Source organism: Suricata suricatta, chromosome 3, assembly GCF_006229205.1.
Source record: "Suricata suricatta isolate VVHF042 chromosome 3, meerkat_22Aug2017_6uvM2_HiC, whole genome shotgun sequence".
In the NCBI taxonomy this organism is placed as follows: domain Eukaryota; kingdom Metazoa; phylum Chordata; class Mammalia; order Carnivora; family Herpestidae; genus Suricata; species Suricata suricatta.
This window is the reverse complement of record NC_043702.1, coordinates 111,707,501-111,726,690: the sequence shown is the minus strand read 5'-3', so window position 1 is coordinate 111,726,690 and position 19,190 is coordinate 111,707,501. Positions and strand designations below refer to the sequence as shown.

The 19,190-nt window shown below is 46.4% G+C and overlaps 1 protein-coding gene and 1 non-coding gene across 4 annotated transcripts in view; both read right to left on the bottom strand.

The window, feature by feature from the left end:
* SDCCAG8 (serologically defined colon cancer antigen 8) overlaps nt 1-19,190 on the bottom strand; it is a 253,258-nt gene that overhangs the window by 22,207 nt on the left and 211,861 nt on the right. The window lies entirely within an intron of this gene.
* LOC115288879 lies at nt 5,312-5,472 on the bottom strand. Its single transcript, XR_003907264.1, has one exon. It is a non-coding gene; the product is annotated as a U1 spliceosomal RNA (small nuclear RNA).

The following is a 19,190-nucleotide window of genomic DNA, read 5'->3' as shown; positions in this document are numbered from 1 at the left end:
GCGGCCAGCGGCTGCCGACTGTGGCAGGAGGAGAGGATTAAGCCCACAAGGCGGTGGAGGAAGGAGATGGGCGAAAGCCTCATTAACTCCACGCTCACGTCCGTTTCCAACCCCCTGGGGAGCAGTGCGGAGAAAGTTTGGTTTCCTTGTGCCGGGGAAGGTGCTGCGTGTTGTTACTGGCCTTTCTTACCTTTTAATTCCTTGTGTGTAAATCAAACATTCATCGTTTGGAGACTCGGGTTTTAACTAAACATCTTCGCTAACAGGCCTAAGCACTGTTATGGCCCAGTTCGGTTTCTAGGTTAGTGATTGAGCTTCGCCTGTGACTCAGTTGAAAGTGACAAACACCTGAAGACCTCAAAGAAATGTGAGTTACAAGGTGCTGAGTGTGACATCCTGTATCCGCACCCGGTTATCGTCATGACCTCTCCTGGAATGTGGTGGGAAACCAGGCTTTCTGATTTGGGACACACGCTCTCAGCCTGAGGTTGTTCACACTTAAAGTCCCTCTGCTCCGGACAAACTTATCATCAGTCTCACTTCCCCACAACACCTCCCCTCTGTCTGCGCTCACTCTTTCGGATTCTCCTCCATATTCCCACTCCCAGATACTCTTGAACTTTGGCACATGCTGCCAGTTTGAGCCTGCACGGAATAATCAGTATATTAATTCCACTCGGAGAGAGTGAGGGTTTTCTAACACAATCTGCGCAACCTGAACTCTTTCCTTCAGAAACACTTTGCCTTTAAAAAGAAACTCCCAGCATGAACCTCATAAGAAGCGACATGTAACAGACAGTGCATGTGGCGCTGGGCATGCAGCTCGGAATTAAAAGAGAATTTTTTACTTTGTTTCTTCGGTGCCATGTGCATAATGTACATGTGGACGAAACTGACATCAGACATTTAAAGCAAAAAAAAAAAGGGGGGGGATGGGGGAGGGGGATGTGATGGTGGCAGGGAAAGAAAGAAAATGTGTTGATAAAAACAGTAACTTCTGGTAATCTACATTTTTCAGTTACTGTCTTAATTAAGAATGTTAGGAAATATGTTGCAGTTTAATTGCATTGTTTCAAGAAATTCTAATGCTGACAAATTTGGGACCATGTACGCTTGGATGGTAAAAGGAATTAAAGTGGTAATTTCTTCCAATTGGGAGATAACCATCAAAATTATACTTCCCCCTCTGCCCTCACCCCTGCTCAGAGCCTACATAAAATAGGCCTACACTTAAGGTGGTCAGCATGAAATGAGCCGGCGGGGGGGGGGGGGGGGGAGTAAAGGAATGTGTTTTTAACCTGTGTCTGAGATATGAATAATTTTTTAAATTGTTTTAATGTTTATTTTTGAGACAGATGGTGAGAGAGTGAGAGGGGGAGGGACAGAGAGAGAGGGAGACACAGAATCCACAGCAGGCTCCAGGCTCTGAGCTGTCAGCACAGAGCCTGATGCAGGGCTCGAACTCAGGAACTGTGAGATCATGACTTGAGCTGAAGTCAGGTGCTCACCCACTGAGCTACTCAGGTGCCCACGAATAATTTTTTTAATACAAAGAATTCACAAAAATGAAATAGTACCTCATCTGAAGTTTCTGGGTGACTGTGGTATCCTTGCAGAAAAGAGTTACTTATGAAAGAAATCAGTAATGATTTCCAAATGACTCTCAGACAACCTTGTGTCAGACCGTGAAAACCACCTGCCTCGGCCATAGCACGTAAAAACGATGACAGTCTGAAGACATGTTCAGATTTCCAGACTTGGTGCCCTTTCTTCCCACTGCAGCCCCTTCCGCTACATTTCATTTCGGGGGCTGGGGGGGGGGTTGCATTGTTATGCAGCAGAATAAAGTAGACTGTGTTTTCTCCACCAAAGTACCTTCGATAGAAATTGTGGTGGACATGGTGGCTTCCTATTTCCTACTCTTGAGCAGCGCTCACTCATTTTTAACCTGGGCGCTCACTACTTCTTTGCTCCCATTCTCTGGGACAGTCGGGCTCACGGCCTGTGATGGGGGGGCCGGCACCTGGACCCCTACAGGAGGGGTTGGCGTTCAGTGCTCTGCGCTCCCATGGGTGCAGCACAGACCCCCACTGACCCTACTGGCTGCTGGTTTGATGACTTGGTCGGATCAATTGGCCAATTCTTTCACTGAATTGGCTGCTCACTGGGTCTCCCAAGGACCATAACATATGGTGCATCATGGCCCCCGGAAGTGGGTCATCCATGTCCTCAAGGAGGCAGACCCAACTTGCTAGCCACTAAAAGACGTTGCATTGTATACCCGGTGGCCCTGAACTGACCACAGAGAAATATCTGTTTGCTCCACAAATGCAGCTGAAATGTCCAAAGAGCTTGGCCAAGAGACCAGCTCCAAAGGTTTGCTCTGGCCGGGGGTGTCCCTTCTGCCCCAGGCTCTCAAAACAAGCACGGACAGAGAACTAGACTCCAGGTGAAATACTGCCAAAGCACCGACAGTATCACAGTGTCTCAAGTCTTAAACTCGTATTTGCAGTTCATACCAGGGAAAGGAGTCCTGAGGTCTCTCATACTGCTCAGTTAATGGCATGTAGGACCCAAAAGACCAAAGAATTCACTGCTATGGAATTAGTACATTTTTTTTAAGTGGCACACATGAGATCCAGAAAAGGGAAGGGACACATCACTTAGGCGCTCAGCACCTGGGATCGCAAAAAACTCTGAGCTGACCCACTAAGGGATGAAAGATTTTCTAGCTCTCAGGAGTTTCTGGGAATTGCTGGACAACGCCTCCCCAGGGGGCTGGGCAACCTCCCAGGGAAGGGAGGCACCAAGCTGTGCCCAGGAGGGGACCCAGAGCAGGCCCCGGGCGCTCAAGTCCAGGTCCGAGTGAGAGAGGAAAGAGTTCAGGCAGGCGTCCAGGTCGGGGGAGCCCGGAGCGGAAATTCTAAGTGGAAAAGTTCTGAGTCCATTTTCGGAGTTGGAAGAACACTAAAAGAAGAACAGGCGACACAGTGGGGGAGGGGGGGAGGGAGAAAAAAGGGAAGCAGTTCCCGCCCGAGGGCCGACTGCCTCTCCAGCAGCGGCAAGGCTGTTCCCGGGCTCACAGGACCATTTGTTCCATTACACAATCTCCTGAAGCCATTTAGAGAGAGCTCAAACAACTGCCTGTACCAACACGACACATGGCTTCCCATCCCGACTCTTTGCTAATCCAGACGCTCCAACCATCTTTCTTTAAGATGCCATATGGTTGGCAGAAGCCTGTAGATCTAGCAGCACATCTGCTTGGAAGTTTCTCCTTCCCCTCCATCCCCCTAACAAAAGAGGGATCGGGAGGCAGGCCGAGCGGGTGCGCAGGCTACCTCTGCCCGCATACACTTCTTTCTTCGGAAGCCTGCTCACCGATCACAACTACTAAAGGGAGGATCGGGAATTATTTGGGGCTCGCTCATTTTTAACTCTACAGCGGGGCGATTTATTTGTCTGTTTTGATTTAGAACAACATTAGAAAAACAAAGGGTGGCTGGTCTCCTTTTTCCCAGAGCAGGATTGCTGGAAAACCGTTTCAAAGCTCCCCCTCTGGGAATCCTCGGGGCTTTCTGGCCCCGGGAGAGGGACGGCGCCCTTGCCTGAAGCTATTTCTCCTCTTCTTTTTGGTCAAGGAAAACAGACAGGCTGAGAAACTAGCAGATACCCGGAGCCGGCTTTGTTAGCAAGCACGGCGCGGCTGTATGCTAATGAGCCGGCACCGCCACCCTGCCTTTCCGTCTGATGAGCAAAGATTGTTGAAGCCGTTGACACCCTGGCTCTCCTGGCCCGTGAGCCCATGGGATGCCTCCTTGGAATCCGGCCCCCACAAAGACAGGCTGCAAAAAAATAATACATTCGACTCTCCTGATGACTGAAATCTGGCCATTTGTAACTTAGAGCGGTGGGGGTCAGGGGGAGGGGAGCGGGACTGGGAGAATATTCTAAAATATTTTATCAGGCCAGGAACCAAAGAGACACAGGTGACAATGATGGGTGTCTTCCAAACCCAGAGTTAGAGCTGGGAGACACGTGTGCGTGATCGAGGCCAGGGCACGGGGCTGCAGGAGAAAAAGTCTGAAGAGTGGGGATGGGGGGCAGTAGGTCCTAGTCTCCGTAACACAGGGACAGCTGGGACATTCCCCCCAGACCCGGCTGAGAGCCCTCTGCAGATGGGACGGCCCCCCAGAGCGCACCGCTCCGTTGCAGGTGAGAGGCCTTGGTTCTTATCTGGTAAATGTGTGACTCCCGCGCTGGTTGACCACGCGTGTTTTTCCAAGTCCGTGCAAATGAGAGATGGTAAAAAGGCAAGCCAAATATCCCACTGTTGCAAAAGTAGACCCTTTTTTTCTTTCTGAAGTCAAAGAAGGGTGGAAAAGGAAGCTCCACAGTCTAAGTGCTAAGCTCATTAAATGAAATATCCCTTTACCTGCTTGGAAACTCTAAGAGTCAGGCATTATTATTTTGATTTAATAGATTGTGCAGACTGAGGTTTAGAAAGGGTAAAAAAAAAAAAGAAGAAGCAAAATTTCAGCAAAGCTGCAGTGAGGAAATGCCTAACCCCAGGGCTCCTGAGGGGCTCAGTCAGTTAAGCATCCAAATTCAGCTCAGGCCCTGATCTCATGGTTCCTGGGTTTGACCCCATGTCAGGCTCTGTGGCCAGCTCGGAGCCTGACTGCAGCCTGCTTCAGATTCTGCATCTCCCTCTCTCTGTCCCTCCCCCGCTGTGCTCCCTCTTTCTGTCTCTCAAAAACAAACATTAAAAAAAGAAAAATAAAAGATAAAAAAGGAACTGCCAAACCCAAAAGCCATGCAGATCTCATGAAGTCCGGCACGCTCCAGGTGTCCAGGGACACTTCAGCACAGACACGCCCCCTCAGGACATGCCCGGGTTCCGGCTGCCCACCTGAGCAGACCACTGTCAGCTGGTGAGCAATAAGCCAGTTCAAATTAGTATGCTGGCGGGGGCACCGAACTGTAAGTTCCATTTACTTGTAATCTACAATATGAATAAAAAATTCATGTAACTGAAATGCAAAAACATGAGGAGTGACTAAAAAAGCATTGAATATTATAATGAAAGTATTGGAGTTGAGCCATTCAAAGAGTATGCCCTTCAAATTATTCCCCTTGGGGACATGGGCACAGCAAGTGTTTTCCAACCACACGGCCATTGCCTAGATCGTGCCCACAGGTCCCTTCTTTCTGAACCCTCCTCCATAGCCTCAGGTTTCATGGGTGGATACACATGTAAGTCTGTGAGTCTGTGTCCAATCCATTTCACCAAAATCATACTTTTTCCCCCCAGGGGAAAGCACCACGCAGTCCCCTCTACCACAAATTATGCAGTCAAATTCCCCGCCTTTGGGGACATCATAGGGGTCTGCACATCCAGAGTGCAATGGATGAACCTTGCCCTGGGAACACCATTTTGCGATCATGGCCTCTCCCCTGCCTGCTACATATAAAAATCATACGTTTTAATATAAAATGCATGCAGTGTAAGTTATACTACTCAGTGATTACGCAGACTAGATGCTGCGAACTCAATCGCAGTATCAACAGGAACAATACACTGTTATTAACAACTGTTTTGTTACCACTGAGATGCAGCCATGTAGAAGGATGACTTTGAGTTAAAAAAAGATCTAGGTTGAAATCTGAGCATGGTCCCTGGCAAATTCTTCTAAGCCTGTTTCACTTCCAATATAAAACGATTCTACTACCTCCCAGAACTATTTGGAGAGTTAGAGACAGCGTGTAAGGTGCCTGGCACGTAGAGATGCTCACTAAGTGAAAATAGAATCATCACCATTCTTATTTTTAATAAAGTGCTTCAGGCGTGCCCTGGGGGCTCAGTCAGCTGAGCGTCAGACCCTTGATTTCAGCTCAGGTCAAGATCTCACGGTCTTGGGATGGAGCCTCATGTCAGGATTCTCTGCTTGGGGTTCTCTCTCTCTCCCTCTCTCTCTGTCCTTCCCCTGCTCAAGCTGGCTTTCTCTGTCTCTCTCAAAATAAATAAATAAACATTTTTTAAAAAAGTGCTTTAGAGCATATGCACAATGCTGCATGTTCACATGCGTGAGCTCGCCTAACTCCGAAAACAGCCCCAAATATATGAAGTGCTTCTTTCAAATGAATGAGGTAATTAAGATTCCATAATAATGTAACTAAAGCAATAGACAGGATGAGCTATTGTTATTATTATGAATTGAGACTTTTCTATGTGCAGTTACTGTGCAAAGGGTTTTTCTAGCCATTTGTGTTAATAGCGACCTTTTAAAGAAGGTGTTATAGTTACTCTTGTGATCCTCATTTTACAGACAAGAAAGTAAAGCTCAGAGGTGCCCCCAATATCTTGCCTTATTCACACTGTAAGTGGAGAGCTAGAATACAATCCGGGGTTAGTTGTCTAACCCTTGATCCTGACAACAGCTAGAAAACAGCAAAGACAGGATGGAAAGCCAGATTTCTCTGTTTAAAATCTGGTGCTCTTTTGTCTATACCACATTGTCCTTGGGTGGAACTTAACTAAAAGCGACTGGACATTTGACAAGGAAGTCTCCTAGCAAAATAAAATAAAATAAAATAAAATAAAATAAAATAAAATAAAATAAAATAAAATAAAATAAAATAAAATCTTTGTCCTCACCAAGTGTCCAGGTATGCTAGTAAATTCTATAGGGCCCGTGGTTCAAGCGTCCTATGTGTTGATGCACACTCACGCAGAGCCTGAGTGCCGGGTGGCCTCCCGGCATCATGAAACACAGGAGCAGCTTTCTTAGGAGACTGCGGGATGCGACACATGCATTTGAATGCATCACACACACAAACACACCCCATCAGGACTGTCATTATATATTTGGAATCTAACATCACTGAAGTTGTCAGAAATTTCCTATCAAGAGAATAGTCTTTCGATAAAAGTTAACTATCAATAGAAGGCTTTGCATCTTAATGGTCTGCTGTGGATGCTCCCACAGTTGGAGGCTGCCGACCAGATGCTGACGTGGAGCAAAGGGAGCTTTGGGGCACATATGTGCCTAAGCAGACAGCTCCCCCACGAAAAGCCCCGGGCTGTCCCCAAGACTGTCCTCTGGCTTCTGGGCCAGTGGCGCCTGAGGGCTGGAATCTGCAGTGGGGTTTTCTCGAGCCTCTACTCTCTCCCTCCCCTCATCTGAGTTGACCTGGGCTGATTTCCAAAATCACTGGGTCCCCCCAGCGTCCAGGTTCCTAATTTCACCACTGACTCCAACCCAGTTCAAAACAGATAGGGTTTTAACCAACCAATCAACCAAATACCTTTGCTATCACTTCAATGCTTCCAAATGCATTAATCTTTGGTTACATATCTAGTCAACACTCAAAAGCAGTTTCCAGGAGGGTCTGAGCATGACAGACTGTGAATGGAGACGTGTTACCTGGAACTCAGTGCTGTGTAAGCACAGAGAGCCCCACGCTCTCAAACTTAAAGGAGACGAGTCTCAAAGGCCTCTCTGGAGTATTCTGGAATGCATAGTTATGAGACAGCACTTCTGATCTGTCAGGGGTGGAGACCTGAATACTGACTGCTCACCCCACCAAGAGTGCTCCCCAGGGGCAGACATTGTGAATGGTTTTGTCCTTCATTATTTTCAAGGGCTGCAGTAGTCCTGGGTGATAGAGTGAGAACAGAACTCCTGTTTTATTCTAACTTTGCTGAAGGTGTAGGGAAGACTTATTTGACGTTCGCCTCCTGGAGCATGGGGCGGGCTGTGCTGTCAGGCTGTACATGCTGTTCCCGGTGCTGGGCGCTTTGGCAATGCACAAAGCTGACATTTATTGAGCTCTTACTATGTGCCAGGTGCTGCTCTGCACATCCGTGCAATGATCCATGCAATCCTCTTAAGAATCCCATGAGACACATAACACAACTGTCATAATTTTGTAGAGATAATTAGGCCCACGTTAAGGAGACTGTCCCAAATCACACAGCCCAGAAGCAGGCAGAGCAGGTGTCTGAAGACGCGCCACCCGGTGCAGAAGGCACACCCTTAACTACCCTCCCTGTAATGACTCTCAGGGACACTACGTAGGAAAGGGTATGATGGTCAGCCTACCGGCCATGGGAGTTGGTGACATCTAGCCTCTACCCAAATGTCCTCAAAGTACAATGTAATTTTTACCACATATGTCCCACCTGTCCCTCTCACAAGATTGTTAGGAGACTTCATTTTGTATTTGTGTTCTCACTCCCATGATTCTCTGCTTTCTTTTTCCCATGAGCAAAGGTCTAGTGTAGGCCCATCAGGTGTGACCTCTTTGAACGGAGGGTGCGTATCTAATATATTTTGGTAGATGGGGCACCTGGGTGGCTCAGTTGGTTAAGCATCTGAGTTCAGCTCAGTCATAATCTCATAGTCCGTGAGTTCAAGCCCCGTGTTGGGCTCTGTGCTGACAGCTCAGAGCCTGGAGCCTGCTTCAGATTCTGTGTCTCCCTCTCTCTCTGCCCCTCCCCTGCTCACTCTCTGTCTCTCTCTCTCTCAAAATAAAAAAATAAAGACATAAAAAAAATTTAAATATATTTCGGTACAGCTTGCAGCTGGCTTTCTTCAACACAACCTCAGAAATTGCCTCTTTGGGTGCTAATAGGGGCCCCACAATGAACAGCCAAGGATCTTTTGCTTTCCAACTGAAGAAGAGGGCACAGGCTTGAGCATCCTGCATTTGGTGTTTAAATGCCTTTTCCAAATGGCCCCAAAGGAGATGAAAAGGCAGTGAATCAGCCACCCCCAGTGAGACATACAGGGACAGTCTGACCAGAAATAAGCTAGGGAAAAACCAGCGGTATCTTCTCTTCCGGAAGCCCCGAGGTCAGCTTGGTCATCGGCCCTGATGCTCAGGGACTATGCATACACCTGCCACAGTGGACTAAACACAGCTCTCGTGATGGAAGGGAGACAAGATGAGATATAAGACAGAAATAGTGCCTTTCCAGAGAGAGAAAATTGTTAATACAAATGAACAGCTGTTTGGGAAGAAAACATTATTTCCCCAAACCCAGACAAAGCTCTATTTATTACATTCTAGAGACACTTAAATTATAGTTTCTGAAAGCTATCCTTTCATGGATTTATCCATGACACCTAAATTATCCAAAAATCTGAAAGGTTAGGCCTGAATAAAGGCTTTCCTGTGAGAAAGACTTATAGAGAGAAAGTTCCTCTTTTTCCTCAAAGGAGCAGGTGAAAAAATTCACTGTGTGGCATAGCCAAATGAGTAGTAATTCCAGCACTAAACTTTCTGGAAATGCAATGGAATATTAAATGCAAACTTCATTCCAAGATGCTAATGTCTGCTATTTAAAAACCTAAATGCTTAGTTCACCGTTCCCATTGGTCTGTTTATATTCTTGTGTTCACATGGGTTCTCCGCTGCACCCGGCTCCGGGCCTGCCCCGGGGGCCCGGCGGAAGTCCTGGAATGTTCTCTGTGCTCGTAGTGCTGCGCCAGTCCTGTTCTGGGAGGTGTGGACATGGGATCAACCCCGACCCTCCCAGAGGAGGCCCGTGCTCATCAACACCGTTCTCACTGACTAGCATGTGTCTGGCTGCCTCGAGGCATTTCTGGGAAGTAGACTGTCACACTCTGGTAAAAATAATGATAATAATAATAAAACAAAATAAATTCTGGCTACGGGGAAAAAAGAAGAAAATCCTATTTGGCAGGGTCTAGGCCAAGTTACACAATGGACCAAGTGACCAGATTAGCGGGCACTGTCAAGGTCCACAGTAGACTTGACTCAGTCCTGTCCGCTCATCCCTCCACCAATTCAAGTACAGCACACACAGGCTTCAGGCTAGATGGAAAACACAACAAAAACACCACCAAAAGGAAGTATACTAAAATCCATAATCCTCGGCGATGCCACCGTACCCTGTGGTGACCTGACCCTGTAGTCTATCACCCGCTGCAAGACACGTGCTTTCTCTTGATGGCACTCGGTACCGGTCTACCTTATTTCTGACGCACCTCGCGGTGTGCAGTGCAGCTTAGTAAGTCAGCGGAGGCTTGAGAGTTTTCTAGTGAAAGGTGTTACGGTGTTGTGTAAACACACAGGATTATTCTGTCTTTATTCCAGCATTACTGGTTTGAAATAGTTCGGTGTGTGTAAATATGTTTAATAGTGTGTATTAATTAGATTTTTTTTTAGGAATTCCCTGGCATCTCAGCTAACTAAGTGGTAGCAGGCTTACTGGTGCAGGGAACTGTTAGGGACAGTCTCCAACAGCTGTCCATTGGTCTCTATCCCATTCAGATCAAATTCTAGCTGACTGAACACACTCAGTGGGTGTGGTCACTTACTTGACAGATCGCTAGATTATGACCCCCTCACAAGAGGCAGATTCAAACGTTCAAGTTCACAACGTGTCACTAGCCCATCCCAGAGAATGGGACGAAGTGGGCATGCTCCCTGTAAGCAGTTAGTATGATGGAAAAGCCTAAGAGTGTAATGTTCGGGGGAAAAAAACATTTTTTTTAACTACTAGTAATACTTTATACTGAAGTTTCCAAAAATAAATATTACTCTGAAGATCAGGTGTCAATCAGGACCAGGTTAACCCTTGAGAGTCACTTCCGTTCCCCTCTAGGAATAGGATTTTCTCCAACTATGTCAGCTTTGTAGAGCCAAGAGGATTTGACCATGGCAACTCGACTTTCTTCACAGAGGTCTGAATAAAGGGTTATTTCCAGCCTTATCTCTAGACAACAGCTGCCTACACTTGCTGGTGCTCATAGGGACACTGAGAGTTCACAATGATTACATGGACAGGTACATCCAGGAGATGTTTCTCTTTAAATATCCTGAGTGGGCATGTGCTCATGTGGCAGAATGGTCTTGTTTTCTTCCCCATCACAGATGGCACAGAGTCATTCCCATGAGAATGGAGTCAGAAGCATAGGCTCCAGAATTATCATAAAGATGGGGAGAATGTGTCATTAATTACTGAAAATCTCGCAGAACTCATCCTATGCTGAGTTCAATGAGAGTGTTACCATAGAGAACATTTTGTGTTGTGTGTATTATTTTCTCCCGCCCAAGATAAAACTCTGCACAGAGACCCACCCTGTGATTGCAGTGTGCCACACAGGCATCATAAAAAGTGCCTGAGTCAGGACAGCCTTGGGCTGGACGGCCACAGGAGCACCCCAGGCTAGCTGACTGAGCCACCGGGAGTTATAAGACAGAACCATACCTCGACATTGGAACACAAGGGAGGTCAGATGGGGCTGACCTAGGGGCTCAGTCTGAAATGATCTTCCAAAGTATGGAATCCAAGGAATATTATTAGAAAGAGTGCCTGCTTTTACTCTCCACATACACCCCCACTCTCCTTCAGAGTCAAGAATCACCATCTACAAAGTCCTATCCAATTTCCTCCTATCTGTTCCTTCTCCCATGTTCCATGTCTGCACTCTTGTCACAGTGCGTTGGAACCGTCTCCAGGAAGAAAGGTCAAGGTCAGCCCCTTGTGAGCAGGGGCTGGGTCCAGCGCAGACCTGACATGAGCAGGTATTGAAGAAGGATTTGTAATGACAGCATCACAGATCTTGCTTGTAAAGCACCGAGTGGCCTGAAATCAGATGGCATCACGGCCACCACATCACTCTTTAGGTGACTTTTAAGGAACCACTGGCAAGAGCCGCCATCTCCACCTTCAGCTGGAGGAGAGAGTTAGTTACATTTGTGGAAATCATATTGCTTTTGCTTCTGAAGAATATGGACATTTTCCCCCCTAAAACAAAATAGATTAAAAAAAAAAAAGAGGGCAATGCCTTGGTGCAGAGAAGGCTCTTCTAGGAAAACAATTTCACTGGCAGCAGCTGGAGACCCAGCACTATGATCCTGCTAACGCTGTTTAAGTACCACACATGCTGTTGATGCGGGTGTCTTCCAGCTGACCAAGAGGCAGGGATGTCAGCGCAATGTGCAGAAAATGCCACAACATTCACCTATCTGGCAAATATTTACCAAATACCTACAACATCCTGTCTACTGGCTGCTGGGAAATGGTGGAGAGCGAGACAGAGGAGATGCCGCTCCAAGGGGGCTGTGTGGTTGACAGGATCCAGATCTGGGGAAATTGTGCAGACGCTTCTGGGAGAGGGCTGGGAGAGAACCCTCCCTGGTGGAATGGAGGCAAATGAAATCTATGCTTTAGCTTGAGGACTCACTCGTGATGCCATCAAGCTGACATGATTCACTTAGCTTGGTATAAACAGACTTCAAATACGTTTTATGAGGTCTGGCTGATTAGAGACTGGCCCCACCCCTCACAGAGGCCACAGCACCTCCAGAAAGACCTTGACACAAGGGTAAGGAAAGCAGTAGATAGAAGGTAGATAGGGAGGGCCCCCATGCAGGCAAGCGGTCTTGGAATTCGGAAGAGGAATTAACTAAAGGAAACTTCTGCACTGACTCTAAAGCAGTGTGTAGTGCTGATGAACCAGAAAGGCACAACGGTACACTTATCTGCATTGACAGCCCTGAAAGAGAGTAATACAGAAATAAAATGGACAGCCTCACTGGTAACAAAGGTTTCGACGCTGTCCGTTTCAAAACACAGTAGAATGCTAATGGGAGTTCAAATCCAACCGGTTGTGCCAAGAAAGAGAAAATGTTTTCCATTGATGCAAAATTTTTGGATACTAAGAAAATGGACTTTCAGAGCCTCTCAAAGACTCTGCAAGTCACGCCCCAGACAGTTAGAAGGAACTGCTGACCCCTGAGACCACACTTCGGCCTTAAAACAAAGAGTGCAAAGACGCCGCTGTCAGCAGTGGCATCCGTGGTGGACTCTCAAGGCCGGGGACACCTTTCAGAGCAGGGAACGGGCCAAGCAGGGAATGGGCAGGCTGACCCAGTGCACTTTCTCTTTGATCAACCTTCTATTTGACTGTATTTTAGTAAATTATCCATGTAGTTGTATTTTGACAGCTCTCTTTACAGCAGTAAAACAAAATGTGTGCATCGCAAATGGCAAAGATTCAAATTTCAGCTATGTTTATCCAAAATAGCACTGAGCTGCTTCTGTACTTGTGCTATGCTGCCTGCAGCTTCACGGAAGGGAAGACAGATGGGATGAGTTAAGCAGGCAAACATCTGTGGCTTGAAGAGGAGACAAGCAAAAGTTTTGCTATCAGGCTTCATTATGTATCAAGGTACCAGTAAAATGTGTATCCGTAAGGCAGCCAAAAAAGTGTTTTTCATTTGACTAGTGATAATTACCCTTCCTCAACAGCTGACAATGTTCTAAGAGTGGTATTAAATAGGTATAATAATTAAGCATCAAGATACAACAGGCAGTGCCTTGCTGGGAACTGTGGGTCCCCTCAGGTGAGCTTGGAAGGCAGAGGCTAAGGGGCCACTGCTGTCAACTGCCCGAGAGTCCAGTGAGAAGCTGCTGGAGGGAACACACACCAACGGGAACCAGGAGAGAAGCTCCCTGGGAGATTGGGAACTAACTGGGAGCTTCCTGTGACGGTGACATCACAGAGAGAACGTGACCCCCTGACTCCTTCCCCCGTCCTCGACAGAGGATGCACGCCCTTCGCCCCCACTGGACGTGCCTGTGGCAATGGAGGGCTGGGCTATCCTGGGAATCATCTTCGTCTGTGTTCAGATGTCCGGCTAGCGGCTTCTCAAGACTGGGCTGCGTCAACGTTCGGATAAGAGGAAATTTCTGGGCTTTACATGATGCCCGGTCACGCTGTTAGTTGAGCGCACTCGGCCGGATGCTTCCTGGATGCTTCCAGTGTCACTGGCTGCCTCAGGGAAAACGGACCAACCTCTACTGCCGACCTGAGAGGTCATCCAATGCAGACGAGTGCACACTGCACAAACTTGGTGTCTGCAGTGAGCAGCTGTGCACTTTGTGAAAAAAAAAGTGCCTCTTTATTGAGTGCCTTTAGTAGAGACCTCTAGATTGGGTGACCGATGAAGAAAAAATATATACATTTATATATAATATATGCACAATAACACCTGATAAATTGCTCTATTAAATTGATTTAAAAATTTTTTAATGTTTATTTTTGAGAGAGACTGAGAGAGACAGAGCATGAGCGGTGGATGGGCAGAGAGAGAAGAAGACATAGAATGCGAAGCAGCTCCAGGGTCAGAGTTGTCAGCACAGAGCCTGACGTGGGGCTTGAACCCACTGACCACGAAAGGCTGACCTGAGCTAAAGTCTGACACTTCACAGACGGAGCCACCCAGGTGCCCCTAAGAAGAATTTTTAGCAAATTTAACCCGTGCCACATTAATGGATGACACCCTCAGGCTCCACCCAGATCTATAACGTTACTACTGCCATGGTTAGCAGAAAGGAAAATCAGAATCATAGAGACAGCCTGAAAAAGGAGCAAGTACACTGTGACATAGATGCAATACACCCGGGTGTGGCCATGGTATCTGGTGGCACAAAGGTTACCTCACCGCCCCTGAGTGGTCATGAACGGGAGGCGTGAACATGCTCAAAAGCATGTGAGAACAGATTAGAAACTTACTACCTCCTCAGTTTCCACCATCACCTATTCACACTCAGGCAAGAGGCTGTACGTTTCCTTTTATGTACAACTATTGTCCCTCTGTGGCCTTTTTGTAACGCTCTGCTACTCTTCCAGTGACTTTTGATTCTGGCAACACTTCTCAGGACTCTACTGGACTGTGTCTTGACAAGTGCCTTCATTGCCACTGCTTTTCTGGGTCCACTAGGACCAATGTCTCTTTTAGAGGAATAAAGACCATGAGGTGTTGTAGAGAGAGCACGGGCTTTGGAGTCAGGCAAACCTGTCTGCAGTGTCACTTCGCCTATAATGGACAAGGCACCTGGTCCCATTTCCTTCCTCTGGGTCTCAGTTTCCTCATTTGTAAACTGGTCTAAACTGTGGAGAAGGTTTTGTAGAGCACCTACTGTAACATCACAGTAAACTGTGAATAATTAGGAATGACTTTTTTTTCTTTTATGGAAGGAAAGATCTTACTGAATTTCCCTTCCTTCCATTCTCTTATTTCAAATGATTGCTAGTCTTCTATTTCTTCTCACTATTCATCCATCTGCCTTGAATTTACGATTACATAAACATACTTGAGAGTGTGACTGTTTTAGGCTCTCTACCACATTTTATTGCATAGATCAGCACCAAGATTTTCCCATAGAGACAGGAGATACTTGGGTGTGAGGTATGTTTGCAATGCTTAAGGCACGTATGTTGGGACTCCCTTCAGAAACTGACCAGATGCCCCTTGGGGAACCACAGTCGTGGCTGAGTGGTTGGAGCACAGCTCAGAGGACATGAAGAATGAGAACATAAAATAACACCATATCTGATTGGGACCATGCAGGAACTTTACAAAACTTGGTATCACAGGAGCTAAAATATTCCTAAGTTCTTCACATCAGCCTCCCTTCTTCATAGACTTGAGAACAATGCCACATGATTCTGGTTCCACCTCTATCACGTAAGTGGCTGTGTGACCTCCCTGTGCTTCGGTTTCCTAAGTAGTACTTGCCTCATAGGGTTGTGCGAGAATTAGATCTGTCAATAAAGGTAACTATTTGGAACACAGATAATGGCTGATACATAGAAAGTATTATCTAAAGTTAGCTACTGCTGGGGCACTGGGATGGCTCATTCGGTTGAGTGCTTGACTCTTGATTTCGGCTCAAGTCATGATCCCAGGGTTGTGGGATCGAGCCCCACGTTGGGCTCTGAGCTGAGTGTGGAGCCTGCTAAAGATTCTTCTTCTCCCTCAAATGCTGTACCCAACTCTCTCTAAAATAAGTAAAAAAATAAAGTTAGAAGAACCTATCAAATTCAACACCCAAAAAACAGGGGGAGGAGCCAAGATGGCAGAGAGGAAAGGAGCTCTGTAAACTTCGTCTGCCTCATCGATCGAACTGAGAAGGACATTACTCTCATCTGCAAGAGCGGAAGGAGAAAATACAGACTCCAGAGGAAGAGAACCTGAAGGATACCTGAGTGAGTGAGTGCGAACTGGGGAGATTGGAAAATGGGCCAGCCCGAGTCGGGCAGGGGAGGTGGGTGCCCCAGCCCAACAGAGGGCAAGCACGCGGAGCCCGAGAGACAAAGGGAAGAGACAGAGAGACTGAACACGCTCATAGTACTGTCTCTGGGGAAGAGGTAAAGAACACGTAACCGTGCTTGGAGAGAAGCTCACTCCATAGATAACTGATGGGTAGCCTAAATCCTGAACCCAGGTGGTGCAAGGGAAGGAACAGCTTCCAGCCCTGCGCCATCTTGGCGAGGAGTCGCGGTGTCAGGGGTGCTCACTTCGACTTGGTTTTGGGAGTGGGAGCACGCACCTCATTTCCACGGCACATCTCACCCCCAGCATTGGCCGTGCAAAACCTGAATCCCAGGTGCCAACTGAGAAAAAATAGCACCCACCTCTGCGCAATCCCGGCAGGGGGTTGGTGGTGGTGGAGACCTGGGTGTGCACACAGGCTGCAGGAGCTCCAAGCTCATTTCCAGCAGCTCCCAGCGCCTCCGGCAACAGCTGCGCACTCATTCCTCCCCCAACGCGAAAGCAATCCGGGCTGGGGGTTAGGTCTGTGACGGTCCCCACGCACTTCACCTCCTGCTGCGCATCTCGCCTCAGGCAGGGGCAGCCGAAAACCCTGCCTGAGCCAAGACAAACCGACTCCTCCCCCTAAGAAGCCAGCCACCAAAGCAAATACATCTCATCTGTGGTAGCATAAGAGTGCATGGACTGAAACTTTGAACCGAGGCGGGCCTGGAAAATACAACTCAGCTCAACCGCAGCACAAGGAGATGGGACTCATTAGAGTGACCTACAGTTCTTAGTTCAGCGGAGCTTGGCATGCCGCCTATCTAATCTCTGCAGACACCAAGGCAGAGCCTCTGAGAGCAGCCTCCTAGACCTACCACATCAAATCACGCATATCCACTAGGTGGAGCTGCTGGGGTTTTTTAAATAATTGTTTTTTCTTTTTTTTTCTTCATTTTTTTCTTTTCTCTGTTTTTCTGTATGTATTTTTTATTATTATTACTTTTTTCTTTTACTTAAATTTTTTAAATTTTTACTCCTTATTTTCCTTTCTCCTTTCTCCCTTTTTTTTAACCTTCTTGCAATCCAGACATATTCTCCAATATCTCATCCCTACCTCTCCCCTCAACTGCTCATATGCTTTTAGACTGTCCACTGTCCTTTGTTGTCTCTGACCAGCGTTATTTTTTTTCTTTTCCTTTTTCTTTCCTTTTTCTCCTCTTTTCATCTCTTTCCTCTCCATTCTCTTTATTTTCTTTCCCCCTTTTAATGTGTTTGTTTGTCTGATTTGTCTGTGCGTTTGTGTGTTACTGTCCCCTCTGGGTTTGTGTGTCTGTTTTCCTTCTTAGGGCTACACCAAGAAACAAGCCAAAGTGTGCATGACAGCGAGTCCCAAATATTGCTGAGTAGGGAAATAAAATATTCAAAGGCACAACAAGAGAAACTGAGAGACACCATTAAAAGAATATTTCCTGAAATGACAGGTCCTGGACAGTCAATAAGCCTCATTTAACAGAGAAATATTAACAGGTGCACAGTGCACAGCGAGCTTTCTAAAGGTGACAAGAGACAGAAAACAAGCGAAAATGACAAAATGAAGGAACTCTCCCCTGAGGAACCTCCAAGAGGAAGTCACAGCCACAGAACTGCTCAAGGCAGATCTAGACAACATACTGGATCAAGAATTTAAAAAACTTGTCATAAAATTAATCGCTGGGGTTGAGAAAAGCATCAAAGAATCAACTGAGACAATGACTAGGCACTATGATGAGTTAAAAAAGGCTATAGATGAGGTGAATAACAAACTGTGGAGGCAGCCACCTCAAGGATTGACAAGGCAGAGAGAAGAATAGGTGAATTAGAAGATATAGTTCTAGCAAAAGAGGAAGCTGAAAAAAAGAGAGAGAAAAATTAATCCAGGAGCAGGAAAGGGGAATTCGAGACCTGAGTGATACAATCAAGTGGAACAACATCCGTATAATAGGAATTCCTGAAGAGGAAGACAGAGAGAAAGGGCCTGAAGGGATACTAGACCAAATTATAACTGAGAATTTCCCAAATCTGGGAAAAGAAATAGACATTCAAATTCAAGAGGCACAAAGAACCCCCTTAAGACGTAACTTGAATCGGCCTTCGGCGCGACATATCATAGTGAAACTGGCAAAATATAAAGAAAAAGAGAGACTTCTGAAAGCAGCTAGGGAGAAAAGGGCCCTCACATACAAAGGGAAACCTATCAGAGTGGTTACAGACCTATCTAATGAAACTTGGTAGGCCAGGAAGGAATGGAAGGAAAACTTCAATGTGATGAACAGAAAAAAAGATGCAGCCAAGAATCCTTTATCCAGCAAGCCTGTCCTTCAAAACAGAAGGAGAGATAAAAGTGTACCCAAATAAACAAAAATTGAGAGAATTCATGACCACCAAACCAGCCCTACAGGAAATCCCAAGAGGGACTCTATAAGGGAAATGTTGCAAAGCATACAAGGTGCCAGAGATACCACTATAAACATGAATTCTAGGGAGAACACAATGACTCTGAAATCCACATTTCTCAATAATAACACTGAATGTAAATGGACTGAATGATCCAACCAAACGACACAGGGTAGCAGAATGGATCAAAACACAAAACCCATCTATTTGTTGTCTACAAGAGACTCATTTTTGACCGGAAGACACCTTCAGGTTGAAAGTAAGGGGATGGAGACATATCTATCATGTGACTGGAAGCCAAAAGAAAGCTGGAGTAGCCATACTTATATCAGACAAATTGGACTTTAAAGTAAAGGCAGTAACAAGAGATGAAGAAGGACATTATATAATAATTACAGGATCTCTCCATCAGGAAGAGCTAACAATTATAAATATCTATGTGCCAAATTTGGGAGCGCCCAAATACATAAAACAATTAATCACAGAGAGAAACAATCTTATTGACGAAAATGTGCTAATTGCAGGGGACTTTAATACTCCACTGACAGCAATGGATACATCAACCAGACAGAAAATCACTAAAGAAACAATGGACCTGAATGACACATTGGAACAGATGGAACAGATATATTTAGAACTCGGCATCCTGAAGATAGGAAATTCACCTTCTTTTC